We start from the raw sequence: 13,404 nt of genomic DNA, 5'->3' as shown, positions 1-13,404 counted from the left end.
AAGATAAAACCTTTTGTGGCAAAATGAAATGCCTTTTGGGCTTTTTTGTTCAGTGTCTATTAGAAATTAGTGATACAAAGTTTCCTGGGATTGAGGGGGATCAATTTGTGAATCAGTGTTTGGACCAAGATGGGTCAGTTCCCCTGGATACTTCAGTTTGGGACACAGGGTCCTCCACTGACTACAACGTCATAACGGGCACACCAGCAACTTTGACACTGTTCATCTCTAGATGAGGTAGAGCCCTGGACCCCAACCCTGGCATGGGCTGTCCATGGGCTGGGCAAGAGAACCTTGTGTGACACTTGGGTAATGCTATGACCGGCCACCTAGAACACTCCTGGAAGAAAAGTGGTTTCCAGGCTCTAACCAGGCTGAACTAAGCATTCATAGGAAATATCAAGGATGGCGTCCCTAATTTAAGAAGCCGGCACTATACCTTCACAAGACCTGTGCAGGGGGCTTGGCACTGAAAGAGATGCACAAGGGATATGTGAACAGCTCCTCTGTTGGAGGCATGCTTCACTCTAATCAACAGCTACAGCAACATTACGTACTGATAAAGCCACATTAGAATTCTACTTAGAGGTAAGCTTAAGTCCAGATGGAAGAATGTCCCATGTGATACAACGTGATTTCAACCCTAGAAGCCAATGTGTTGCAAAGGACAGAAGTTGCCCTGAACAGTCAACATGTGTGCCACACATGTTGGCACTTTCTCTGCCACAGCCAAATAATCATGAAATCAACACACTAATTACCCAGACAAAGCCTCTCCTACAGCTGGAATAAAAAATATGCCCAATACGCTACAGGGAATAAAACAGACATGACGGATTCATTCATTTATTCACCCAAACAAGTTAAAATTAGTGACTCAGCTCCAGCATGAATTCCACAGGGGGAAAAAAAGAGATCTGAAATCTGATTTGTCTTGGCTGAGCCAGCTCATTAATATTTATGTGGAATTGTTTAAATCCAGAGGTAGCATAACAGCTTTTAGAAGCTATAATCAGCATACTAAATAGTTCTTCAGGACAGGGACAGGCTCTTGTTTGCCTGGTGGGCTCTCTGGCCTTAGCCTACCCTCCCAGATCTAGATCAGTGTTGTTTTTGCTGCTGCATTCAGCGTGCCTCCCTAAGTCAGTGCCCCACTCCAGTCACCCCTGTCTTTTGTTCGCACCTACATTAGGAAGAAGCAGGAAGCCCCTGGGGGAACACACTTGGGAGCACCCTCAGCCTGATGAATAGTAGCCTGCTCCCTCCTGGCAGCAGCTCGGAGGAGGGAGACTGACTACTCCCAGAAGCCCCATTGTTAGGGGTGCTTGTTACCCACTGTCTCAGTCAGCGCCACATTGCTGAGCTGAACATCCAGCCAGGCACATTTTTTGGGAGGAAGGGGTTTATTTCAGGCTTACCAGTCCTGGGGAAGTTCTATCAAGGGTGGGAGAAGCTGGCTCCCTCTCACAGATACAAGCAGAGCGATACCACCAAGAGCCAGCACCACAAGCAAGCAAGGACAGCCAGAGCTCAAACTACTTTTAACTCCTTTGGTCTGTGAGGTCAAGACATCTTAGGGCTGGACTCTAAGACCTGCACCCCCCATGGCAGCCCCCACCCCCATAGCAGGAATCTACCTGCTAGGGGCTGAAGTTGCCAACTCAATTTCAGTGAAACATCTATGGGGCTATATATTTATACAAGCATGTTAAAATACCACACCCACAGACCTGAAGACATGTGCTCACAGCATTGAGAAGCTGGATCTGCTCTTGACCACCCCCACCCCCACTCAATTCTGCCTGATACCCTTAAGTGACACTGCCTTTAGAAGCCACACGGTTCATCTTCACAAAAGGAGCAAGTAGACACAGTGTGCTGGTGTCTGTACCAGAGATAAACACAACTGCATTTACCTGCAAGGGGCCGGACCTTGTACTCAATGAGTCTTTGTATTATTGAAATAGGGACCATTTCCTCCTTGGCTTTTGAATGGTGGACGTATAGGTTTTGTCTCATTTCCTTACACACTTTCTCCTCAACGGCTTTTCATTTGGTTACTCTCACAGTGCAAAGACCCAGGTCAAGTTTCAATGAGTGTCAAAAGGGATGGGAGTCTGAGCAACAGTAATCGAAATCTCTCACCAGAGACTTCACTAGTCTAGATTAAAATGTTGCTGGTGGAAAAGGAACATATCCACCACTGAAATAATTTTTAAGGAAACAGAGGTGCAGATTTCTGATTCTGGCCATGCCATGCTGGTAGTGTAGGAGTGGCATTTAGTGTAGTAGACATTTGAAAGTAGACTTTGAAGAGAAATTAAAGAATATTTTAACAAGCATCAAAGAGATCAGATGGTTTCTTCTGGAAGAGGAGAGGAATCTTCACGTGTTAACTAGGAACATGGGGACACCTTTGCCCGTATGTTAGCTGACCCACAGAGGTGCCCACGAGAGAACATTTTTGTTACTTTGTTGCAGATCTGGGATCCAAATTTGGGCCTGGGGCCTACCAAAGAGGGAAACTATGAGCCTCAACAGCTAAGTGGTAGGAGGGAATAAGAAGTGAAGCTCGCTGGATGGAAGACCAGAACACTAAGCAGTAGGAGGGAAGGTGAAGCAAAATCTACTGGCTGTCTCACAACTTGAATGTGGACTAAGTATCCTGAAAGGTTTTGTGTTCTATGTCCTGGAACATCAAATAGCCTATCTATAGGAAGCAGTTCTAATCTCCAAATGTTTACTATGGATACTTTCTCAAAAGTAATGACCAGCGCACAATCAAGTCTATCTAGGAGAACAACATGAACACCATGAGAACCGAGAAAACAGACTCATGGGTGTTCAGGTGTAACTGTCAGGCATAAGCCATTAAACATCTCTGCTTGCTATGTTCAAGAAAAAAAGAAAATGGCTCAGAAATCTTGGCAGGTAAGTGTAACCCAGAAAAAGACTGCTGTCTGAAAAGGCAGGCGTGGAAATCCTAGAACTGACTGACAAACAGAAACCAATGTTGTCACTTGGTGAGTAGGTTTGGCAGAAGTTGAGGTGAGGAAGAGGGACCTGTCAGTCACAACTCCATATCAAACACGCCTGGGGATCATCGTGGAAAGAGGATGTTTTCAATGACATAAACCCATTTATGCAGAACTGTCCCAAGGGAAATTTCACAAGTTCTTTAAGCAGAAGGGAACAATCAAGTTGAAGGTCAATGATTCAGAGAGGAATGATGGTCAAAGCTAGTGGAATATGTGGGCTTAAACACATAAATACTGACGGTATTAAAGAATAACAGCACTGTGTGTGGGAGACAGCTGTGCATTTCTGTCTATCCATCTAACCACACGTCCATTTGTCATCCAAAAGAAAAAGAAAGGAAAGGTCCAAACTCATATTTTAAAAATATGAATGAAACTGGTGATTTGAATAAAGCTGACAAAAATCATAGGACAATACAATATACTAAAGCTGTTGTAAAAAGCAATACAAATATAGAATTAAACTTCTCAATATTGAAGAAATTAAAGATTAACTTAAACTCTTCTTATGGGGGAAAAGAAAACCCTCTAGACTCAGAGAGCTCTACCTATAGATGCCACCAAAGGTTAAAAAGTCAGTAATGTGTTTTAAAACAAGCTACAGAGAGTAGGCAGAAAGAGAACTCTTCATCACTTTGACACCAAAATTCAATGAAGAAATCACCACAGGGAATAATGAGCATCCTGATGCCACCCTTCCAAACTCAGGCAGAAATCCACACAAAGTGAAAACCTACAAATTCTGCAGCAAGTGGAAGTTAGGACCCATGAAGGTTTGTGCCATGAAGGTAAGATTGTGTAATGATTTAAAATCCGTCAACACGCTCCACTACATTATTAGGTGGAAGAAAAGCACTTGCATGTTTTTTTTCATTTGCACAGAAAGGTTTGTTCTTGTAAATTTTATGACAGAGAGAAAGAGAGAGAGAGAGAGAGAGAATTGGTGCAACAGGGCCTCCAGCCACTGCCATCAAACTCCAGATGCATGGACCACTTTGTGTGCATCTGTGACCTTGAACACTTGTGTCACTTTGTGCGTCTGGCTTATGTGGGATCTAGAGAGTCAAGTATGGGTTCTTAGGCTTCACATGCAAGCACCTTAACAACTAAGCTGTCCCTCCAGATCCACAAAAAGATTTTCACAGATTAAAAAACTCATTCACAATTTAAAACAAAATCTATAAAGATCCTCCTTTACAGAGAAATGTTGGAAAATTTTCCCACAAAGACTTGAGATGAGATAATGATGCTATTTATATTGCATGAGGCTTTTGCAAGCGCAGCAAGTAAATATAAAGAAATGAAGTTTGAGGACACAACTTCAGAGAAAAAGTAATCATATAGCCAGCAAGGGAAGCGTTCATCCTGCGTAAGGCACAGCCTGCCCTCATCTGAGAAGTTCTCCACTTGGCCAGTTCCCTTCACTGTAGCCAGTCTGGAGGACTCACTGTCCATCCAGGAACCTGCTGTGCTCCAAACAGGGCTCCAGATAAGAACTACCCTTCCTGTTCTGGGCACTATCCTTTCAGGAACAAGCAAGGTGACAACTTCTTGAACCCCAGGAGTTGGCTTGGGAGTGGGCTGTACTCTGAACCAGAAGGAGTCTTTGTGCTTTGTTTCCAACCCTCTGAGTCCTCAGAGTGGGCTCACATGAGCCATGCCACACTCCTTTCCCTCCTTACATGCTTCCTTTCCATTGTCCCTCACTGCTGCTGGCCTGGGGTTGCTCCTCCAAATAAAGCATTATTACTCCAATTGTGCTACAGGTTAAGGGAGGCTGATAGAGTTGCAGAACTCACAGACTTCCTGCCTAGGGATCACCATGCCAAGCTCACCTGTCACTCAGCACAGTGTGGAGGAGTTTGCAGCAGCCCCGGGACAGACAGTAGCTTGACTACTAGCCACGACCTCTCAGGACGCACTCATTGGCTCTGGGGGGAGTTCCCCTTCACATAAGCTCTACAAGGTGAAAGGGGAGATGCAAGAACAAAAAAAATTGGAAGAAATATATATTATTCAGTAATGTCTGCTCTTTGAGAGAAAGATGGAGAAGGAAGCCCTGGGGAGGAAAGCCAAGCCTGGAGACACTAGGGGAGTAGGAAGCATGCATAGGCTTTCCCAGAATGCAAAGCTGCATCTCCTGGCATTCAGTCCTTTCTCCCCACACTGCCCTTCAGGTGGAGATGTGCTGTGGATGTCCATTATCTCTCCTGCAGTGTGCTGGGCTGCCCCTCCAATCATGTGCTGAGAGGGGATGAGGGAGAGGATCCAGGAGGTGGGTTGAGAAGGAACGAAGGAGGAGGAAATGCAGAGCCAGCTCCATCCTGCCCCCCCCCCTCAGGGTATGGGACCATCAGTCATCAGCATGCCAGAGACCATCTCTAAGCCCCATGGATCCCTGTAGCTCTGTGTCCCAACAACAAGGGCTGAGCCCTTCCCTTTGGGCCCAGCCTTTGGGCAGGAGGGTGCTGTGTGAGCAGTGACACTCCAGTGAGAAGTCAAGGGACGGACTACGGAACCACAGAAGACGTGCAGTTTGAGCACTGACTGAGCCAGAATGGGACATGCTGAGGACCAGAAATGCTTGTCCGGGTGCCAGCAGAGCCTTGTGGATGGGGGTGTTGGGAAGGGACCCATGGGACAGGACAGAACGGGAAGGAATAGCACAGTGAGGAGGAGCAATCACCCACAAGGAAAATTCCCCATGCGGCAGTGTGAGAAAAGCATAGGAGGCCACATTCCAACTCTTTATTCCAACTCTTTTCCAAGTAGTTCTCACCAAAATATGCACTTAAACATCAAGCCTGAATTATTCCACATGCTGTAAGAGGCCAGGTGTTGGGGCAATGAGCAAGAGCCCTTAATGATTTCCTGTACCCTAACACTCTATTTCCACTTCATCATATCAACCTTGTATTTTTCCCAAGGGCAAATCAGCTTAGTCTTTCCATGTTAAGAGGACTTCACCCCATCCACCCTATGGCCTGGCTCCGTGACTGCATGGGCTCAGACACTGCTACAAATGGCATTATTATGTGCTCAACAAGGAGTCATGTCCATTCCATGAGCAATGCCCTGACAGTTGTTGCAAAACCAACCAACCAACCAACCCTCTCCGGGTTCTTTCTGAAAAATGAGCTGAAAGCACGGACAAGCATCCTACAACCCAGCCATAAGGAATAAGGATTCAGGGCTGGGTCTAAACACAGGAGGGAAGTACATCTAGTGGGGACAGAGATGCCGTCCCTTGTGTGCTCTAGCAGCGTGCATCTGGCAGATCTCACACACAGACACCATAATCATTTTCCTGTGCCTTTGCAGAGCCGCGTTTAGAGGGAAGAGGGCCGCGATGCATTGTCCACACTACAGACGACATCCAATCCAGGAGAAATCAGAAGCATCTTTAGTTGTGTCATTGCCTGGGAGAACCTGATGGTCTCTAGTCAGTTACTATGACCTAATAGTGATAGGACCGATGCAAAAGAAAAGCTACGGCCCCCAGGTCTGCTGTCAGGATTGTTATTTTATTGGAAACCAGAGGAAAGAGGGAAGACTTGTAGTGCTCTTCCCTCTATAAGGATTCACAAGGCCTAAACTGAGACGCATCGGTGGGTAGAGCCAGTCTTTAAGTGCAGAAATCACTGGTCAAACCCCGAGGTGGCCGAAGAAGCCAGGAGCCGGGATCTTAGGACTGGCCACTGCGCTTCTTCCCACCAGTGCCTCACCTGATCCGCCGCAAGAAATGACTGGGGATGTGTGCAAAATGTGCTGGGTGCACAGGGCTTCATCCCCCAGAACTACTCCTAACTGCTCTCCCTCCTCAAAGGCTGTCCCATCTCCTTCCCTGCTTATGTGATTCAGCCTTGAGTCTCGTCCTTATAACTGTGCCACAGAGTTCCTGCCCATGCTCTGGTCTCCCCTACACATGTGCAGACGTATCCCCTCTGCCTTCATGGCTGTGCACCTGCACCCATTAATGCTGCTGGAGGAAGCCTATGGCCTGCCTTGCTGGGCATGCTGTCCTTCATGCACCACAGTGTCTCTTCAGCAAGCCTCTTCCACCTGTATCTGCCTGAAGCATCTGTATTTGCTCTGTAGATTGCACTGTACGTGCATGCATGAAAATACTCACCCACGTGTGTGCAAGCATCATAATCTCCTCCATTCGAAGAGCGGCCGTGGTGGGGCTCAATGGTAGTGTGCTAGCCTGGTGCACTGCAGGCTCTGGGTTTGAGCCCCCAGTAGTGCAAAAACAATCAATCAAATAAACAAAACCTACCATTCACCTCGCATCATGGCATATTAGCTAGTACCCTATTTCTTTTCACAGCAAACTCTTTAGGTGACAGCGCTCCATGCCTCTCCTCCACCTGCTGCATTCCAGTGTGCGTGTTAACCCTTTTGACTAGAGTATACAGAAAGGCTCACAAATCGCAGGCATGGAGCTTCAGGAGTTTTCAGTTCATGCCCATAAGAGAATCGAGAATTGGAATATATGCGTGGGTTCCCTTCCATGTCTCTGCCCAGAGCCCAGTGCCCTGTCCCTCGGGTCTGGATGCATTCTGTCCCACCCCTCTGGAGTACACTCCTGCCACTTCCCCACTGCTGCCACCTGTATGTAAGGTGCAGCAGCTCTCATGTCTTATGCTCACGGTTCATGTTTGTGGCACGGACATCTCCCCTGAGCGCCCATCAAGCACACCTAGCTGCCTGTCTCTGCACTTCCTCTTCTGGATAACAAGTTGTATATACCTAGAATTATGGGGCCCAAAACAAGTCTCACCTCATTCCCTTTGCACAGCTGCCTTACTATTGCAGAGCAGTCCATCTTCTAGGGAACCCTTCCTCCCTCTCTCTTTCTCTCACACAACCCAGACTCATGGGTCCATCTTCCAAAAGACATTGCAGTCTCTCTACTTAGAAAATTCCCAGCAGTGGCAGTGGTCCTGCCCCGCTGTGTTTCTTCTGGCTTACAACTGACAACATCTACAAAGTCCAGTCACCACTGCCCACCTGTCCTCTGCTCATGTGGCTTCTCATCTCCAAATCGGAACCGGATTCACTGTCATACTTATTATAATCTACGAGCGATGTCCTGACATTGGTCCCATACACTTCTGCCTGTTCCCTCTCCTTCCTTCTTGCTCCCATACCCAATGGTCAACTGGCTTCAGTTATCTAGGTCATTCCAAGTATGTGCCACCTCAGTATCTAGCACTGACTGTCTCAGCCAGAAGAATTTTTGTTCTCAAGAAAGCTTGCTGTCTCATGCCTGGAGTCTTGTTAAGAAATGTTATTCTCTCAGCTAGCCTTTCAATGACCATACCATATAACATTCTATCACCTATATCCATTTCTAATATAATCTTTCTCCTTAATGCACTGGACCTCCTATGATTTTATTCTTGTTTTGGCTTGGGTCACTGAAAACTGGCTTTGTGAAAGGCAAGTTTTGTCTGTCTAGTTCATTGCTACATTCTGAGCATCTGGCTCTGGGCTAACACATCCTAGGTGTTCACTAAACATGGGTGAGGAAATGGACTTTAAAGAGATGGTGACTGGCTCTGTTGGACTCCCATACCTCTGGATTTTCAGTTCACTGTAAAGGTTCCCTTTTACCCCTCGTTCCCTTTGCTGGTGCTTTTCATAAAATTCATAATCTGTTTTTGAATACCCTTCTCCCATTTAATTATTGCAATAATATTGCACTTAGTAAAGGAAAGAAACATTTTATGAAATGAAATGAAATCAAGGCATAATGAATGTCTCAATGAGAAGACTCTACATGCAACCCTACGGCGGCCTGTGGTGCCAGTTCAGACCCAAAGTCCCTGGGGAAAGTGTTCAGCTGCTGTGTCAGGCTTCTATTTGTCCCACACAACTGAGGGCAAGGCCGGTGGGACCAATGCCACTGTGCTTCCCTTGGGCTTCTCTTTGGCCTCACACTCTCCAAGTGGGGTGTGCGGATGGCAGAGTGAGGAAGAAGTCCTGTGATGCTCATTTTGCTTGCACATGAAGCTGGACAGACTGCAGCAGACTTGGCCTTACAGGATAGAAGTGCTGACATTTGCCCACATACCCCACATACTTGCTATCTCGTTGTACTCCAAGTGGCTAAGTCCTTCCAAGTTCATTTTTTAAAAACTTTCAATGGAAATTGTGTTTTTCATATGTCAGAGTCATAGATGGGATTAAGGAAGATGAAATGTTGACATTAACTGACTTTTAGCAATTATTTAGCAAATTCCAGGATTCATTTCTACCCTTGGAATCATTTAAAATCAATAATTCCTTAACCACTGCACCATCTCTCCAGCCCTAAAATCAATAATAATTCCTAGCTGGGCCTGCACATGTCCAAATCTTCTTCTGTAGACTGATTTACAGAACTGATCTGTCTTGCGGGGGAGTCACATCAGACTGTGAACACGGCTGGGGCAAAACTAACTTGCGGCAGCATGGCCCACTCACTGGCCTTGACTCTGCCTCTGTGTCGAGCCCTTTGCCACCACTAGGTAGGTGGGGGCACCACAGTTGGCAGGCTTCCTTGCCTGGCGTTCATCTTGGAGCCCATATCCGCTGCTCAGAAGCTGTGGTCATAGACATCCCAGTGCCCACTTCTGAGTCTGACTTCAGTCCCCACCGAGTGGGCATAATGCAGGGCCTGTGTTCATTCAAGGGCTCCCACACAGTCCACAGGGGGCCACTCAAGTAGGACGGTACTACTCAGACATGAGTTTTGTAGGAACCAGCCAGCCCCCCCAGGTTCCTGGGCCCCACTTCCGGCTTCAGTGGTCTGTGCTGGGAAGTCAATGTGTGTTCCCAGTATGTACCAAGCCCAGTCGATGCTACTGCTGCTGGGCCACGGCCGTGCCCCAGAAGCCACTGGGTACAGTGTGTGACACAGTATCTGGCTTATGTCAACGCCCAGTAGTGTTACTCATGCTGTCCTGTCACTACTGTCACCCCCGCTTTGTGAACCGCGTTCAGAGTTCTCGAGATCTCTTTCCTTCCGCGTACTTGGACAGTGAAGTTTTCACGCAGGCCACCATGGTGCTCTTCATCCAGCTTCCCTCAGGAACCTTGGCGGGCTTTCATTTGGATCCACTTCCCTGGCTCTAGGCTGTGGGAATTGTTTCGGTACCTTAGCAGGCACAGGCAGTAGGCACAGAGGCATTGCCTACTATTGTAGTCAGCTTCTTGTTGCTGTGACAAAAACACCCCAACAAAGGCAGCTTATGGGAGGAAAGTGTTTATACAGGGGAGGCTTCATCAGTCAGAGAAAGATCTTGCCACAGCAGCGGCAGAAAGCGGGAAGGGGGTGGGTTTGCTAGCACTGGGAAGAGGGACTTGATGATAACACCCCTAAGCTCACTCTCAGCCACACACCTCTCCCAGCAAGGCTCGACCTCCCAAGTTTAGCACCAGCCAGGCACCAAGTATTCAAAGCACATGAGGCTTGGGGGACATCTCATTCAGACTGCCACACCTACTGACCAGGACTTGTCTTGAAGGGAACAGAACCCAAAGTATCCCAGGTTTGTAAGTATAGGGATGCCATTAGCTCTCTCTCTCTTTTTTTAAATTTTTATTTATTTATTTATTTGAGAGTGACAGACACAGAGAGAAAGACAGATAGAGGGAGAGGGAGAGAACGGGCGTGCCAGGGCTTCCAGCCTCTGCAAACGAACTCCAGATGCGTGCGCCCCCTTGTGCATCTGGCTAATGTGGGACCTGGGGAACCGAGCCTCGAACCAGGGTCCTTAGGCTTCACAGGCAAGCGCTTAACCGCTAAGCCATCTCTCCAGCCCTCTTTTCTTTTCTTTCTTTCTTTCTTTTTTTTTTTAACCACTGAGTTAATCAAACCACCATGATGGGTTCTGTTTTCCCAGAATGGCTTCACATGTTTCTTGTTTTGACAATCAGAGGGCATAACTCACTTGTCAGTGAATACCCAGCGATAGGATCTGTCAGAAAGAAAAAAGTCACATGTGGATATCATAGACCTGTGAGGAGCACCATGGCCTTGGGGAGTTTGGATTCAGAACAGCATTTTCCTGGGCTGTTGCTTCTCCATCAGCTACAAGGAAAAAAAAAAAAAAAAAAAAAAGAAGAAGAAGAAGAGGTCGCCGGGCTTCTCCCTCCAGGCTCCAGGATTAGAAGTTCCAGCTGCCCAGACCCAGGCCAGCGCTGATTCAATTTAGAACATGATTCTGAGTGTGTCTGTTCTATCTCGTGCCGCAGCCTCCTCTTGGCAGCTGGCGGCTCCCCTCAGATGGCCTGGAGATTTTGTGTCTGCAGCTTGGGTTGTAGAGGAATAAACAGAACACACAGCAGCCTTTTCGGCTGGGCCATGGCTCTGGGAAGTGTCACTGTATGGGAGCCCCCATTTGGAAGGGACTTGGCCAGAGGCCCTGGAAAGGGAACTCCATCCAGATAGTTGTTTATGAAAACACAAGCACATCTTCCCTGGGGTCTGCTGAAGGAAACCCCTTTTCCAAGCACAATGCACAGAGAGGCTGGGGGTACTGACCTGGGGGTGCATCTTCCTCCCCCAACAGCACAGAGGCAACCCCTACCCTCGCACGTGTTTGGGACTGGGCTCTAGAAAGTGTCAGCAGAAGTTTGGGTAGACACTGCATTTCATATCTGCTTCACAATAAAAATCACCCTGACCACCAAAGATATTAAATGTCATGAATCACAAGACCCAGGTCTAATGGGCTCTCATAGTGTGAAGAATAAGATTAATTTCTGAGCAAGAGAACCTGAACGCTGCCTTGCTGGCCTCTGTAACCTTCACCTTGTCATGCACACAAGTCTTTCAGACACAGTGACTTCATAGCTCACCCTGCTTTGAGAGGGGCTTCATTCCAGAACAGGTGAAGCCCGGAGACCTCAGGTGGCCTGGGATCATTAGCAGGCTACTGACAAAGTGTGATGTGGACACACAGACCATCTCTCCCTGTCCTTCTTCCCATTTACCCAGGGCTCCCAATGCCCAGCACCCTGCTGATGTGTCCACTGTCATCTCTGGAAACAGGTAACACCTCTGTGATGGCTGATCTCATTTGTTAATTTGACCGCATCGGGAATCAAGCAAGACACTCTAGGCAGATCTGTGAGGTGTTTTCTGGAAGGATTAACTGAGGGAGGAAAGACAGACAGAAGAAACCCGAAGGCAAAGCGGGGCTGTGTGTTTTGCTCCCAGCCTCACTCCTGGCTGGTGAGTGTGTCTGCCCTACTCCCACTGCCATTCCTTGCTGACATGGGGACCCAGCTTCTTCAGATGTGGACTGAGCCCAGCCATACCCCTAAAAACATGCATCCCCTCTATGCCAGACGGGGACTGCTGAAACCTCTAGCCTTGGGGACTGAGTAGTGGCCATGTTGTCAGCTTCTCCAGCATGCAGACAGCTGTTGCTAGATTCCTCAGCCAGTATCATGGAAGCCAGTCTAAGAAATCCTCTTTGCAATATACATTCATTCTATTAGTTCTGTTCCTCTATGGCACCCTTACTAATACAGAATCCTCAGTGGAATGGGAGGTTAAAAAAAAAAACAACCCAAAAACCAAAAAACAAAAAACACCAGTTGCATTCTAAAACTTGGCATACAAGTATAGCTCTGGTATTGAAGGTGTTTCCCTGGGCACCTGGGCTCTAGAGGGCATGTATGATTCCACTGTCTTTCATTCTAGGATGCCCAAATACAGGGTGTGGGAGAAGGACTTTGCAGCTGATGCCATGCTCAGCACATAGGAAATGTCCGCAGTCTCCATACTGAGTGAGGAGCCGGCTCTTTTCCCCTCAATGGCCTGACTTCCCCTTTCCAGTGAGACTTATTCAAGTGACCCAAGTTTGAGGTAAAGCATACATAAGCAGGAGTAGTTATTACCTACTGTGGTCATTTTATCATATGTAGTTCACCTTCAAAATCCTCATGCATTCCCAGCAACAGTGCCCATGGCCTCACTTCAGAGGCCAGGGTCATCTGCACTCAGAGCTGCTAAGCTCTACCAGGCCCAGGAATCTAGTTCACACTTGGACTGCTGGATATCATGCTGTGTACCATTTATGGAACATTTTTCACAAAGAAAGAAGTCTCAGGCTGGAGAGATTGCTCAGTGGTTAAGGTGCTTGTGTGCAAAGCTTAATGAGCTGAGTTCAATTCCCTAGTATCCATGTAAAGCCAGATGCACAGTGGTGCATGCATCTGGAGTTCGTTTGCAACAGCTGGAGGCCCTGGTGTGCCCATTTTCTCTCTCTCTCTCTTTGCCTTTCTCTCCCTGTCTGTGTCTCTTCTCTTTATCTCTCTGTGCTTGCAAATAAAAATAATAATTGAAAAAAAAAAAAGCCAAGACAGA

General features: G+C 47.3%; 1 protein-coding gene across 11 annotated transcripts in view; it reads right to left on the bottom strand.

The window, feature by feature from the left end:
* Syndig1 (synapse differentiation inducing 1) overlaps positions 1-13,404 on the bottom strand; it is a 202,966-nt gene that overhangs the window by 60,783 nt on the left and 128,779 nt on the right. The window lies entirely within an intron of this gene.

Source organism: Jaculus jaculus, chromosome 8 (assembly GCF_020740685.1).
Source record: "Jaculus jaculus isolate mJacJac1 chromosome 8, mJacJac1.mat.Y.cur, whole genome shotgun sequence".
NCBI classification, from domain to species: domain Eukaryota; kingdom Metazoa; phylum Chordata; class Mammalia; order Rodentia; family Dipodidae; genus Jaculus; species Jaculus jaculus.
Note: the sequence above shows the minus strand (reverse complement) of the source record. Positions and strands in the feature narration are given on the sequence as shown.